General features: G+C 40.5%; 1 pseudogene; it reads left to right on the top strand.

Annotated features, from left to right (window-relative positions):
- The first annotated feature begins 6,316 nt into the window (after positions 1-6,316).
- On the top strand, positions 6,317-6,918 carry LOC112824667 (suppressor of cytokine signaling 2 pseudogene; annotated as a pseudogene).
- Positions 6,919-14,494: the final 7,576 nt, after the last annotated feature.

Genomic DNA, 14,494 nt, shown 5'->3' with positions numbered 1-14,494 from the left:
CGAGGAACACAAGTTGAAAGCCGAGACAGTCCATAAACTAGGTCTCTTGCATAAGTTAACCAAGTTGTAAATGCAAAGGAAAAGTTCTTAGAGGAAATTAAAAGTGTTACTCCAGTGAACATGATGATAAGAAAGTAGAACAGCCTTTATTATTGATGTGGAGAAAGTTCTAGTGGTCTGGGTGAAGGATCAAACCCGCCACAATATTCCCTTAAGAAAAAGCCTAATCCACAGCCTAACTCTCTTCAATTCTATGAAGACTAAGAGGTAAGAAAACTGCAGAAGAAAAGTTTGAAGCTAACAAAGGTAAGATCATAAGGTCTAAGGAAAGAAGCTATCTCCACAATATAAACGTGCAAGGTGAAGCAGCAAGTACTGATATAGAAGCTGCAGCAAGTTATCCAGAAGATCTAGCTAAGATAATTAATGAAGGTGGCTTACACTAAATGACAGATTGTCAATATATACAAAACAGCCCCCTATTGGATAAAGATGCCATTTAGAACTGCCATAGCTAGAGAGGTGAAGTCAAGCTTTGATGCTTCAAAGAATGGTCTAACACTCTTGACAGAGGCTAATGCAGCTGGTGACTTTAAGTTGAAGCCAGTGCTCACTGACCATTCTGAAAATCCTAGAATCCTTAAGAATTATGCTAACTCTACTCTGCCTGTGCCCTATAAATGGAACAACAGAGCCTGGATGACAACAAATCTGTTTATAACATGGTTTACTGAATATTTTAAGCCCACTTTTGAGACCCAGTGTTCAAAAAAAAAAGATTCCTTTCAAAATTGTATGGCTTATTGACAACATACCTGGTCACCCAAGAGCTCTGATGGAGACATATCATGAGATTAATGTTTTCATGCCTGCTAACATAACATTCATTCTCCAAACCATTGATTAAGGAGTCATTTCAACTTTCAAGTCTTAGTATTTAAGAAATACATTTTGTAAGGCTATAGCTGCCATATATAGTAATTCCTCTGATGGATCTGGGCAAAGTAAATGGAAAACCTTCTGGAAAGAATTTACCATTCTAGATGCCATTAAGAACATTTGTGATTCATGGGAAGGGGTAAAAATATCAACATTAGCAGGAGTTTGGAAGAAGGTGATTCCAACCTTCATGGATGACTTTGAGGAGCTTTGAGGAGTTCAAGACTTCAGTGGAGGAAGTAACTGGAAATGAGACGGAAATATCAAGAGAACTAGAATTAGAAGTGGAGCCTTAAGATGTGACTAAATTGCTGCAATCTCATGATAAAACTTTCACAGATAAGGAGTTGCTTCTTACAGATGAGCAAAGAAAGTGGTTTTTTGAGATGAAATGTACTCCCAGTGAAGATGCTGTGAAGACTTCTGAAATGACAACAAAGAATTTAAAATATTATATAAACTTAGTTGATAAAGCAGCTGCTGGGTTTGAAAGGACTGACTACAATTTTTAAATAAGCTCCACTGTGGGTAAAATGCTATCAAACAGCACCGCATGCTGCCAAGAAATCTTTCATGAGAAGAAGCGTCAGTAAATGTGGCAAACTTCAGTGTTGTCTTATGTGAAGAAACTGGCACAGCCACCCCAACCTTCAGCAACCACAACTCTGATCAATCAGCAGCCATCAATATTGAGGCAAGACCGTCTACCAGCAAAAAGTTGCTAATTATAATTTGCTGAAAGCTCAGATTATGGTTTGCATTTTTAAGCAAAAAAAATTTTTAATTCAGGTATGCATATTGAATTTTTAAAGACATTGCTATTGCACACTTAATAGATTACAGTATAGTATAAACATAATTTTATATGCACTCAGAAACCAAAAAATTCATTTGACTCACTTTATTGCAATATTGGTTTTATTGCAGTGGTCTGGAACCAAATTTGCAATTATCTCCAAGGTATGTCTGCATGTATATATATCTTATATATATGTTATATATGTTACACATCATATATATATACACACGATATACATTATATATTTATATATTACATAGATATATGTTATACATATATATTTTTTAAAGATTTTCTTTATTTATTTGACAGAGAGACAGTGAGAGCGGGAACACAAGCAGGAGGAGTGGGAAAGGGAGAAGCAGGCTTCCCACTGAGCAGGGAGCCCAACGTGGGGCTCGATCCCAGGACCCTGGAATCATGACCTGAGCCGAAGGCAGACGCTTAACAAGTGAGCCATCTGGGCATCCCTATATATAATATATTATATATTTGTTACATATTATATATACATATATAATATACACCTATTATATATATTATATAGTGTGTGTATATATATATATATATACACACATAAATATATATACAAACTTTAAAATGGTGCAAAAGTGATACACATTCAGTATAAACTGTACATACTCCAAATTTTGAATTTTGATCTTTTCCCAGGCTAGCAATGCTGGGCAGTAGCAGCGAGCCACAGCTCCCAGTTAGCCAAGTGATCAATCACAAGGATGAACAACCGATACACTGACAACAATTCTATACCCATATAGCCATTCTGTTTTTCACTTTCAGTACACTATTCAATAAATTACATGAGATATACAATGCTTTATTATAAAATAGGATCTGTATTAGATTATGTTGCTTAAATATAGGCTTATGTCAGTATTCTGAGCATGTTTAAGGTGGTTAGGCTAAGGTACGATGTTGGGTAGGTTAGGTATGTTAAATGAATTTTCCACATGGTATTTTCAACTTATGATGGGTTTATTGGGATATAATCCCATCATAAGTCAAGGAAGATCTGTATATACATATACATACATCCCCTACTAGTTGTATATATCATATATATATGATATATTATACATATGGACCAATATATGTAACCTATTGGTTCTGTTTCTCTGGAGTACCCTAATATACTTGTCATAAAGAATATATTTTCTTATCACCAAATAGATCAAAATTTCCTTTGGTCCCAAGATACTGCTCAGAGTCTATTAAATATTTTATTTTTTTTACTTGTTCATTCAATTCATTAATTTATTTTCAGGCAATATTCCAGTTCCTGAGTATTCCATACTGAACAAGACAGATGATGTGAACCTGTTTTTTACATTCTGGTGAATGAAACAGACAATAAAAAGGGAAATATAAGCCGGAAAAATGCTCTGACAGAAGTAAACATGGTGATAAGACCGAAGATAGTCATTTTAGGCAGGGGGATTATGGGAACACTGTCTGAGTCATTAATACTTGAGCTAAGACGTGAAGAATCCATGACCTAGCCATATAAAGAGCTGGGAAATAATATTCCAGGGAGAAGAAATAGCAACTGCAATGGATGAAAGCTGAAAGAGTTTGAGAAACAGAAAAAGGGTGTTTTAGTTAAGGTAATGCTAGCTATTATAATAATTAAACTTTAAAATCTCAGCAGCTTAACAGAGTAAAAATTTATTTTCCATTTACTTAAAGACTAACCGATGCCTGAGGTTCTCTTCCACTTCAACATCCAGCTAACGAATGAAGAAAGAAAGGGTTATTTCTGGAGGTCCTTTATGGTCCAGGCTTCTAAGTGATACCTGTCACCTCCACTCCCATTTCACTGGCAGGATTCAGTCAAAGACCAGACCTAATAGCAAGGGGTTATAAGAAATATCTATTTAGGATCTCAGTCTAATTGAGAGTTCAGAGGAGTTGTTTGCCAGGGAACTAGTCAGTCTCTGAGATAGAAAGCCATTGTGGCTAGAGGTTAATCAGTGAGGAAGGAGGAGAGGAAAAAAAAAAAGGAGGAGAGTGAGGAAGGCATGGGAGGAAGAGAAGAAAAAGGAGAATGAAAAAGGAGGAGAATGAGAAGGAAGAAAAGGGAGGAAGAAGGGAAGGAGGAAAATGAATTATCTGACATTGAGAAACAGGCAGGAGCAAAATCACACAGGGCCTTTTAAGACATGGAAAGAAGTTCTCATTATAATCAATGAGCAATCCTCTGAGAAGTTTTAAGCATGAGAGTGATATGATCAGCTTTACCTTTTTAAAATATGTCTCTGCTGTGGAAATGAGTTTGAGAGGAACAAGAGTAGAAGATTAAGTGGCTACTGGAAAAGTTTAGATGGAAGAAGACCATGATGTGCTGAAGGATACTGAAAGTGAAGATGAAGAGGAGTGGTTGGGTCTGAGATATATTTTGGAAGTAAAGCCAACAAGTATGTAGATAACCGGTAACCATTTTGTGAACAAATGAGTCAACAATAATGCCTAATATTTACTGAGCACATACTGTGTCAGACTCTATGATAAGAGCTTTTAATGGATTATGACATTTAACACAGCAATCTTAGGAAGCGGGTATTATTATTTCCATTTTACAGATGAAGAAATTGGGGTACAGAGAGCTTAAATCACTTACTCATGGTTAAACAAGCCAGGATCAGAATGCGGGTATTGTGACTTCACAGCTCTTACCCTAGTGGCCCTAAACACTCCACAATTCTCTCCTATAGGTAATAAGCTTATTAATGATTATCTTCCAATGACCCCAAACTCCCAGCCACCTTTCCCCTTAGCCCCACGCACAGAGAAATGTCCAAGCAATATAGTCAAGTATTACAAGTAAACTCAAAGATGTTGGAGGATTTTCTGGTGCCCCATCTTTTGGGGAGTTCACATCTTGTTTCTGAAATCCCTGCCTTTGGTAACTCCTGTTAAAGCCAGTTGTAATGTACTTGTAAGATCAAATGCTCAGAGGAGAGTCTGTTCTGAATTAGAAAATTGTTGCTGCTAAGGAGCCCCTGGGGGATGGGGAGAAGGGGGTGGAGGGCTGCACATGGGTTCAGCATGGCAGGCCCCTTATGCTGATAATGAATGGGGAAACGTGGCCAGTAAGGCCCACAGAAAGAAAAACATTTAAGCCTCCTGATGAAAGGCCAGATGAGAAGGTAAGTGTTATAATTCAACTGAAAATAAAAGCCAGCGGCAGGTTATCCTTCCTTGCAGGCAGACAGTTTACGGGACTGCTTTCCTGCAGCTACAGTGGCAGTGATGGATTATCTGGGAAGGTGAAGCAGCTGAGTTGATCTGCCCCCTCCTTTTCCACCTCCAAATCCCCCTCAGGCTACAAGGTTTCAGAGCAGCTTTAATCCCTCTTAGCCTCCCCTCTCTCTCCTACAAATCCCAAAACAAGTCCCAGCAGTTGTGGGGACTGGAGAGCATCCTCCCAAGCTGTTTCCTGAAATCCAAGCCTGAAAGACAGGAGTTGGCCTTCAGGTGCTTGCCAGAAGCCTCCATTCATTACCCTGCTGGGAAGGACTGTTTGAGGAGTCCCGAGCTAAGAAGGATTGTTTGAATCTGGCCTCAGAGGGAGTGTTGCTTGTTCAAGAGTGGCTTGTTCAAGGTATGTCTGGAGTGAGCTGTTCACTTCAGAAGGCCCTCAGCAAGCCTTCCTGGAGGATGCAATGTTGAGATGGATTGTGGTGGACATGGAGAGTGGGTCCTCTGCCCCCGCCAGTTTCTGCCTCCCCTCTCGGTAACAAAAAGGCCTTTGCATTCTGCTCTTTCTGCCCCTAATCCTAGTTCCCAAAATGACCGTCATGAGTCACCAACCCTTCCAAAGCCATTTTATTTATATTGGGAACTCTGGACTTCTCAAAACCTTCCAAGAGGTACGAATATGTCTCTAGTTTTGGAATTCCAATGCTCTTGGAGAAATATTTTTTGATAAGGCCATTCTGGAGTCTCTCAAGTCTCTCTACTTGGGAAGCTATCATGCTTCCTGTTCAAGGCTGGCCAGAATCTCTAGACTTAAACAAACAGAACAACAGACAAGTTATCTGTCTCTTTCCACACTTTGTTTATCCCTTCTAAGGATCTTGCCTTCAATACTTGACGCAACAAATAGTACAGAAAGAATGGGAGGAAGTAGAGACGTTTAACTCTTGCCATGTCTCACCGCCGCCACCGCAGCTCGCGGGCCTTGCTTGGCCTTCCCTTGAAGCATGAGCCTCCTGGCCGCCGCTACCCGCGCTGCGCTGGCAGCGAACAGTGCGCCCCGGGGCCCCATGCGCACAACCTCAGGATCCCCGGCGCCAGCAGCTGGGGCACCGGAGGAGCTCAGCCGGGCGTTGGCGGCAGGCAAACTGTGGGTGACCGCGCCTGCAGGGGACTTTGCCATTCGTCCACTGGAATCTGGGGAGGAAGAACCAGAAGCACCCCATCCCCTCCCCCTCCACCATTTCAGATACCCCGCAGGGACTAGTTTTTGGGTTCCCACTGACTTCCAAGAAGGATGCGTGCCCCGCTCTGACCCCATCGCGGGTGGCCACCTGTCTTTGCCGCGGTGACCCCTCTCCCATGACCCTGCGGTGCCTCCAGCCCTCGCGAATGGCGCGGAAGGGACGCAGAGCCAGTGGAGGACTGCGGGATCCGCGGAGGAGTCGTCCCCAGAGGCGGCGCCTTTGGCGAAGGCCCTACGGGAGCTCAAACAGGTTGGTACTGGGGAAGTATGACTGTTAATGAAGCCAAAGAGAAATTAAAAGAGGCACCAGAAGGAACTTTCTTGATTAGAGATGGATCGCATTCAGACTACCTACTAACAATATCTGTTAAGACATCAACTGGACCAACTAATCTGCGAATCGAATACCAAGATGGGAAATTCAGATTGGACTCTATCATGTGTGTCAAGTCCAAGCTTAAACAATTTGACAGTGTGGTTCACCTGATCGACTACTACGTTCAGATGTGCAAGGATAAGCGGACGGGCCCAGAAGCCCTCCGGAACGGCACCGTTCACCTTTACCTGACCAAACCGCTCTACACATCAGCGCCACCTCTGCAGCATCTCTGTAGACTCACCATTAACAAATGTACCGGTACCATCTCGGGACTGCCCTTACCAACAAGACTAAAAGATTACTTGGAAGAATATAAATTCCAGGTATAAGTGTTTCTCTTTTTCTAACCATGCCTCATATAGAGTCTCTCCGAATGCAGCTATGTCAAAGAGAACCAAAACTTGAGTTGACTGCTCTGGATAACTACTCAGGATTCTAAAAACAGCTGAAGTCAATCTAATTTAAACCTGTGCGGAGGTAGCTAGCTATTTAAAGTTCCCCCAAATATTTTCACCTGAGAGTGATGCTTACCTTCCTAAGGCTGACCAAGACCCGTTAATCCTCTTAAGTTAAAAACAAAATGTCCCAAGGAAAGGCTGAAAGGAACATTTTATCAGAGTGCCTTTGCCTTTCTGAGGTTCCTCCTTATTAGGTCAAAGGTCCACGCCCCGGTAGTAGGGAGAGAACTGGATGCAGGAGTACCGAAGGAGTGGAGAAACCCAACTGACAGCGGGCTTAGCTTCAATTTTAGATGCCTGGTGGTCAGAGTCCCCTTTAGGCCATTTTCTCTTTTTGCATTCTTGATGTTCCTAGGAGTTTTGTTGAACAGATAAGCTTGTGAGTATTTATCCTTCATTTATGCAATTAACCAAATCAACCAAAAAGGTGGCCATGAAATCCTGTATATGACTTTTTACTACACGTATGAACTCTCTCATGTGAATGAGTACTGTAGTAATCCATTTTAAGGGAGCCTTATCTCAGAACTATTTCAAACTGGTGCACACGGAAAAGACTTTGTCTTTTCCTTTAAGGCTAAAGACAAGAATGTCATGCTCTACAGGTGCAACTCAATCCCTGTTAATAAAACCATGTAGATACAGACATTTGATCCTTTCAAGTAGCTGTGTCCCAACCTGTAGCTGTGTCCCAACCTGTTGCCATTGACTTTTTGGAAATGGCTGTAGAAATTAACAAGTTGTCCTTGAATTGTCTAACCATGGACATCAGCAGTTGTCTCCCTTCTACCATGTAGAATACTTTGACTTAATTCTCTTCCAGATATAGGGGGATACCTGCCTGTTTTTTCACAGTGTTTCCCTACTGCTGTTACTATTTGACTAGAATGTATTAAATAAAAAATAAAAAAAAAAAACTTGACTTAAAAAAAAAAAAAAAAGAATGGGAGGAAGTAAAGGGCACAAGCCCCTGGAACTAAATCATATGGGGATGGTGAACCTCTTTCAAGAAAAGATAATTTTCCACCAAGTACCACTCCATCTTTTAGTCCTAGTTACATTCACTTTTTAGGAAATCCCTTTTAGACTAGTCCATGTAAACTCACCATTTTATACCTTACCAATTTTACAAACGTGGAGGAAAACAATCCTACCCACATAATCATAATTGTTATATACTTTAAGTCTTAGCATTGAAGGAACATGCGGGTGTGATAAAATGGTATGTATTTTAGACTGGAACAATTCTGGGCTCAAATTATACCACTTATAAGTAGGGTCTTAAACAATTCTATTTTTTCAGCTATAAAATGAAAGTAATCCCTGGAAAACTACTGTGAGAATTAAAGGAGGTATGTAAATCCCCAGATAATAATGAAAGAGCGTCTTTTTTCTACAAAAGCAAATTTGAATTAAACCAGAAAGGGGACTGAAATTCCCCTTTTTTCTATAATTCCCTATGGCATATTTCTGGGGAAGCAAAAAAACAGTTGTTTTTCTCCCTAGTCACAACAGCAATATGATCTTTTGTGTGTACATGACATGTAATACCTTCCAAAGAATATTCACATTCACCTTGTACAACATTGCGTCTTCAGAGCCATTCCAGAAATACACACTGCTTCAACCCTAGGTCAATAGCAGGATAACTATGTTTTTAAAAGCAAAGAAGTACAGGTTTTAGGACTGGTAATTTAGAAATGAGAAGGGAACCAGAGGCAGAGAGAGAGCAGATTCTATTCCTGATCACCAAGACCTTGTTCCCCACCTGGGGACACAAATCAACAGATACAAGAGCCAAGACACAGTGTTTGTCAGGGCATGATGAAGAGCAGAATGAGTGAAACTCACGATTGCTCCAGCTTTTCAGAGGAGGGTGAGAGGAGCAGCATAAACTGGAGTAGCCTAGGAGAGTCATGTGGCATGTAAGCCAGGCCTCCTTGGAAAGATAAACTGAGTAAACAGAATGAATAAGAATAAATGCTCTTGTGGCAAAAGCCAAAGCCAGAGAGTCCCAACCCTGCCTGAATATTAGAATCATCTGGGGAGATCTTTTAGAATTCTGATACCTGGTCCACAGCCCCAGAAATTCTGCTTTAACTGGGCTGGGATGGGGGCCAGGCATCAGAATTTTTAGGTTTCCCCTATTGATCCTAACAGAGTGAAAGTTTTTCATTGTTATTCTATTGTAGATTTATTTACCTACTTCCACAGATTTAGATATATAAGTCTCTCATGATAAGATAAAATATTATATTTATGAGAATTAGTTTAGGAGTTCTGGTTTTGTTCCTTGGGTTCCCGTAAATTTTCCTGAACGAAGATGAAGGATATTTATTATAAATTATGTACCCTGAAAATGTGTTATCTAATCCCACTCTGGTTAATTCCTGCTCCATCATGTTCTTGTTATGTAAGCATATTCAGATGAGGGTGCACTGTCACACTAACCAGCTGTTTGGTTTCAGTACAAATCTGGGCTTCAGTTTCTTCATATATAGTACAGAAGAGATGAAGTACTTCAGAGGCCTTTAAAACCAGGGTCCACACAAAACTGCCGGCTCCATGGAAGGGCCATGTGGTCTAACTTGCAGAACAAGGGCCACACACCAGGCTCCAATTAGAGAAGCGCCATTCCTACTATTTGTATCTATGAAGCTCCATTTGTATCTATTATACATCTGGCTTCTAATAATAATTTATTTAAAAAAGGAATGAGGCTAGATGTCAGTAAAATAGAATAGGCGGTTACAAATACCTGTTCCAAAAGAGCAGTATTCACAACAGTCAAAAATTGGAAATAGCTCCAATGTCCATCAATGGATGAAGGGGTAAATAAACTGTAACATATGCATACAATGAAGTATTATTCATTTATTTTTTTAAAGTACTGGTATATATGAATGAACATACAATGTGAATGAACCTCTAAAACATGCTAAGACAAGATGGACATAAGAGGCCACATTTTGCACGGTTCCATTTATGTGAAATATTCAGAGATGGAATGCAGACTGGTGGTTGTGAGGGACTGGGGGAGATGGGAATAAGGAGAAACTACTTAACAGTATGGGGTTCTACTCTGGAGTGACAGTGTTTTAGAACTAGCTGGAAGTAGTGGTCGCACAGTACTGTGAATGTACCTAATGCCACTGAATTGTTCACTTTATTTTTTTTTATAAATTTATTTTATTATGTTATGTTAATCACCATACATTACATCATTAGTTTTTGATGTAGTGTTCCATGATTCATTGTTTGGGCATAACATCCAGGGCTCCATTCAATACGTGCCCTCTTTAATACCCATCACCAGGCTAACCCATCCCCCACCACCTTCCCCTCTAGAACCCTCAGTTTGTTTCTCAGATCCATTGTCTCTCATGGTACTTCTCCCCCTACAACTCCTCCCCCTTCATTTTCCCCTTCCTATTATCTTTTTTTTTTTTTAACATATAATGTATTATTTGTTTCAGAGGTACAGGTCTGTGATTCAACATCTATTACAAAGCTTTCATTGTCAAGACAGTGTGGTACTGGCACAAAAACAGACACATCGATCAATGAAACAGAATAGAGAGCCCAGAAATGGACCCTCAACTCTATGGTCAACTAATCTTCGACAAAGCAGGAAAGAATGTCCAATGGAAAAAAGTCTCTTCAACAAATGGTGTTGGGAAAATTGGACAGCCACATGCAGAAGAATGAAACTGGACCATTTCCTTACACCACACATAAAAAGAGACTCCAAATGGTTGAAAGACCTAAATGTGAGACAGGAGTCCATCAAAACCCTAAAGGAGAACACAGGCAGCAAACTCTTCGACCTCAGCCCCAGCAACTTCTTCCTAGAAACATCACCAAAGGCAAGGGAAGCAAGGGCAAAAATGAACTATTGGGACTTCATCAGGATAAAAAGCTTTTGCACAGCAAAAGAAACAGTCAATAAAACCAAAAGACAACTGACAGAATGAGAGAAGATATTTGCAAATGACATATCAGATAAAGGGCTAGTATCCAAAATTTATTAAGAACTTATCAAACTCAACACCCAAAGAACAAATAATCCAATCAAGAAATGGGCAGAAGATATGAATAGATATTTTTCCAAAGGAGACATCCAAATGGCCAACAGACACATGAAAACGTGCTCAACATTGCTCGGCATCAGGGAAATCCAAATCAAAACCTCAATGAGATACCACCTCACACCCGTCAGAATGGCTAAAATGAACAAGTCAGGGAACGACAGATGTTGGCGGGGATGCGGAGAAAGGGGAACCCTCCTACACTGTTGGTGGGAATGCAAGCTGGTGCAACCACTCTGGAAAACAGTATGGAGGTTCCTCAAACAGTTGAAAATAGAATTGTTCACTTTAAAGTGGTTAATTTTGCTTCAATAAATTATTATTATTTCTAAAACAGTAATGAGATGTGTTGGGTTAGATAATAGTTAAGGTCCATCTCAACTCTAAAATTGTACAGCTATGATCCTATGAAATAAATATAATTTTTATTTTTTTCAAAGATTTTATTTATTTATTTGAGAGAGAGAATGAGAGAGAGAGAGAGAGAGAGAGAGAGAGAGCATGAGAGGGGGGAGGGTCAGAGGGAGAAGCAGACTCCCTACTGAGCAGGGAGCCCGATGCGGGACTCGAACCCGGGACTCCAGGATCATGACCTGAGCCGAAGGCAGTCACTTAACCAACTGAGCCACCCAGGCGCCCAATAAATATAATTTTTAAAGTATAACAAGTACCAAGGAAACCATATGGAAAAAGTGCTCTATAGGTTCACATGAAGAGTTGGGGGCCTAAGAAAATGTTTCACGAAGAAGGAGACATTTAAGACAGGTTCTGAAGGAGATGGGGATTTCTACATGGAGATGGCAGAAGGCATTCATACAGACACGGAGATAGGAACTTGTAGAGGAGCCGTTGGTGGGAAAATTGGTCTGTACTGGGGATGGGGATCTAAGGCTGGAAATATGGGTCTGAGCCATACTGAGGAAGACTTAAATGTTGGGGTAAAAATGTTTAAACTTCATTTGGATTCAGACAAATTATCTTTAAAGTTTCTGACTAAACAAGCTCCAAACAATTCTAATAAAAACTGGAATTTTACCTTACCCTGACTGTCCTGGCCTCAGAATATCAGAGGAAAGCTGCAAAAAGGCATCACAGTGCAGTGGTTAAGGGTAAGGACTCTGAAGCCAGACTGCCTGAATGTGAATCCTGGCTCTGCCACATTCAAACCAGGTACACTTGGGCAAGTTACTTAACCTCTTCTTGCCCCAGTGTTGTCATCTGTAAAATGGAAACAATGCCCACCTCACAGAATTATTGAGAGGATTAAAAAATCAAAACAAGTGCTTAGAATAACACATGGAGCAGAGTAAGTGCTCAATAAATGTTAGCTGCTATTGTTACTAGAATGAGGTTTGCGTGTGTTCAGGAAATAATGGGGCTAATGGGGAAAATCAGACCTGCTGTGTTGCTATTCTATGTTGTGAGTGAAGAAGTCCTTTGTGTGAATTCAATGTTACACTGCACTTGGAAGACTACAGTGTTTTGTGTAATGTTTATGCCAGAGTAAACATTGAACAAAGAAGTTTTATAAATTTATTGGGGCATGAGGTAGAGGTCATAAATGGGGGAATTGGTAAGAGATGAATACTATCAAGATGATGTACTGAGGATACTTTCAAAGTATCCTCAGATGACCTCGAGAGTTTTCCTATGCCCAGATTCCTTAGGAGTATATGGCAATAAGTCTGGCTGCAGGAACATCATTGCTTTGGAATGGACACACCTTGGTGAAAACATTGGAGGGAAACCACATGGTGTGGATGAGTCTGGCAAGAGGAGATTGTATTGGTTGGGGACACCTGTTTTTATCAGCAAGACTGACACAGTGTTTAAGAGGAAAGGCTAAAGTTGAGGTCAACTGAATTCAGAGGGGAAGCAACTCCTGTGGTCACATTAGAGGAGGTGCTAGCTGCTGAAACTGACAGCACAAGGTTCTTAAGTAAACTTACCCCCTAAGCTAGAATTCAAGGTTTTTGTATCAGTAAACAAATCCATTGCACATCTACAACGTACCAGGTGATATAATAGTTTCCAGGTATATACTGATGAGAAAGACAAAAAACAAAACAAAAAAATCCTGACTTTGCTACAGTTTAGCAGGGGAGGAGGAAACATGTATGATGATGTCTCGAAGGCATTTCAAAATCAGTGTGTACGAAAGTGAGCTCCAGAACTTCCCTCTGGGCTTCTTCTAGGTTTCCCTTTATAGTAAATTCTATAAGCAAAATTCATTTTTGATAACTTTGGCTCATTACCTCTATGTCCAATTCATCGCTATGCCTTGTACATTTTGCCTCTTAAATATCATTGAAGTCCCATCCACTTTTTTTCATCCCCAAGGTCCCAGTCTTCGAGCCACCATCTACTGGGGCATAGCAAAAGCCTGCCCACAGGTATCTCATATCAACTCTGTCCTCCTGCGTGTTCAGGATAAAGTGCAAAATCCTTAATCTGGCCTACAGATCTTTTCCTGATCTGTCTACTGCCTATTTCTCCATTCTCATCACTTTCTTGCCACTCTACCACAATTCCTCAAACTTGTGATATGCCCTCCTGCCACAGGCTTTATGTATGTTGTCCCTGCCTGACTTTTTCATCTCTTAACTAACTCCTGTTCATTCTTGGGATCTCAGTTCAAAATCACTTCTTTAGAGAAAGCCTCCCTCATTGGCCAGATCAGATCTCCCAGTTAGTAACTTCTCTTTGTACCACGCACCCTGTCTTCATAGCTCTTATACAAGTGGTAATGATAGATTTATTTTCATAATTATTTAAGTTCTGCCTCTAGCTGAAGGCAGATTCTTGTTTGTTGATCATTATTTCCCCAGTATCTAGCATTATTTGTTGAATGACTAAATGAAAGGAAAAATAAATGAATTACCAATAAATTATTGCAGGAGCTCTGTGCTCTTAAAACAGAGGTAGGCCACCTGGGTGGCTCAATTGGTTAAGCGCCTGACTCTTGATTTCAGCTCAGGTCATGATCTCAGGGTCGTGGGATGGAGCCTTGCATTGTGCTCTGTGTTCAGTGCAGAATCTGCTTGTCCCTATCGTTCTGCTTCTCCTCTCTCTCTCAAATAAATAAATAAATAAACTCTTTTTTAAAAAATAAAATAAAGGGGCGCTTGGGTGGCTCAGTCAGTTAAGCATCTGCCTTCAGCTCAGGTCATGATCTCAGGGTCCTGGGATCGAGCCCCGCATCGGGCTCCTTGCTCAGCAGCGAAACTGCTTCTCCCTCTGCCTCTCCCTGATGCTCCCCCTGCTTGTGCTCACTCTCTCTGTGTCAAATAAATAAAATCTTTTAAAGAAATAATAAAATAAAATAATATAAAACAATCAGAGCCATCAGGGAAGGCTTCCATGAGATTT

The sequence above is a fragment of the Callorhinus ursinus genome, unplaced genomic scaffold (assembly GCF_003265705.2).
Source record: "Callorhinus ursinus isolate GAN/ISIS: 27379988/994484 unplaced genomic scaffold, GSC_fseal_2.0 scaffold9, whole genome shotgun sequence".
Taxonomy (NCBI): Eukaryota; Metazoa; Chordata; class Mammalia; order Carnivora; family Otariidae; genus Callorhinus; species Callorhinus ursinus.
The sequence above is the reverse complement of the archived record's forward strand: the minus strand, read 5'-3'. Positions and strand labels throughout refer to the sequence as shown.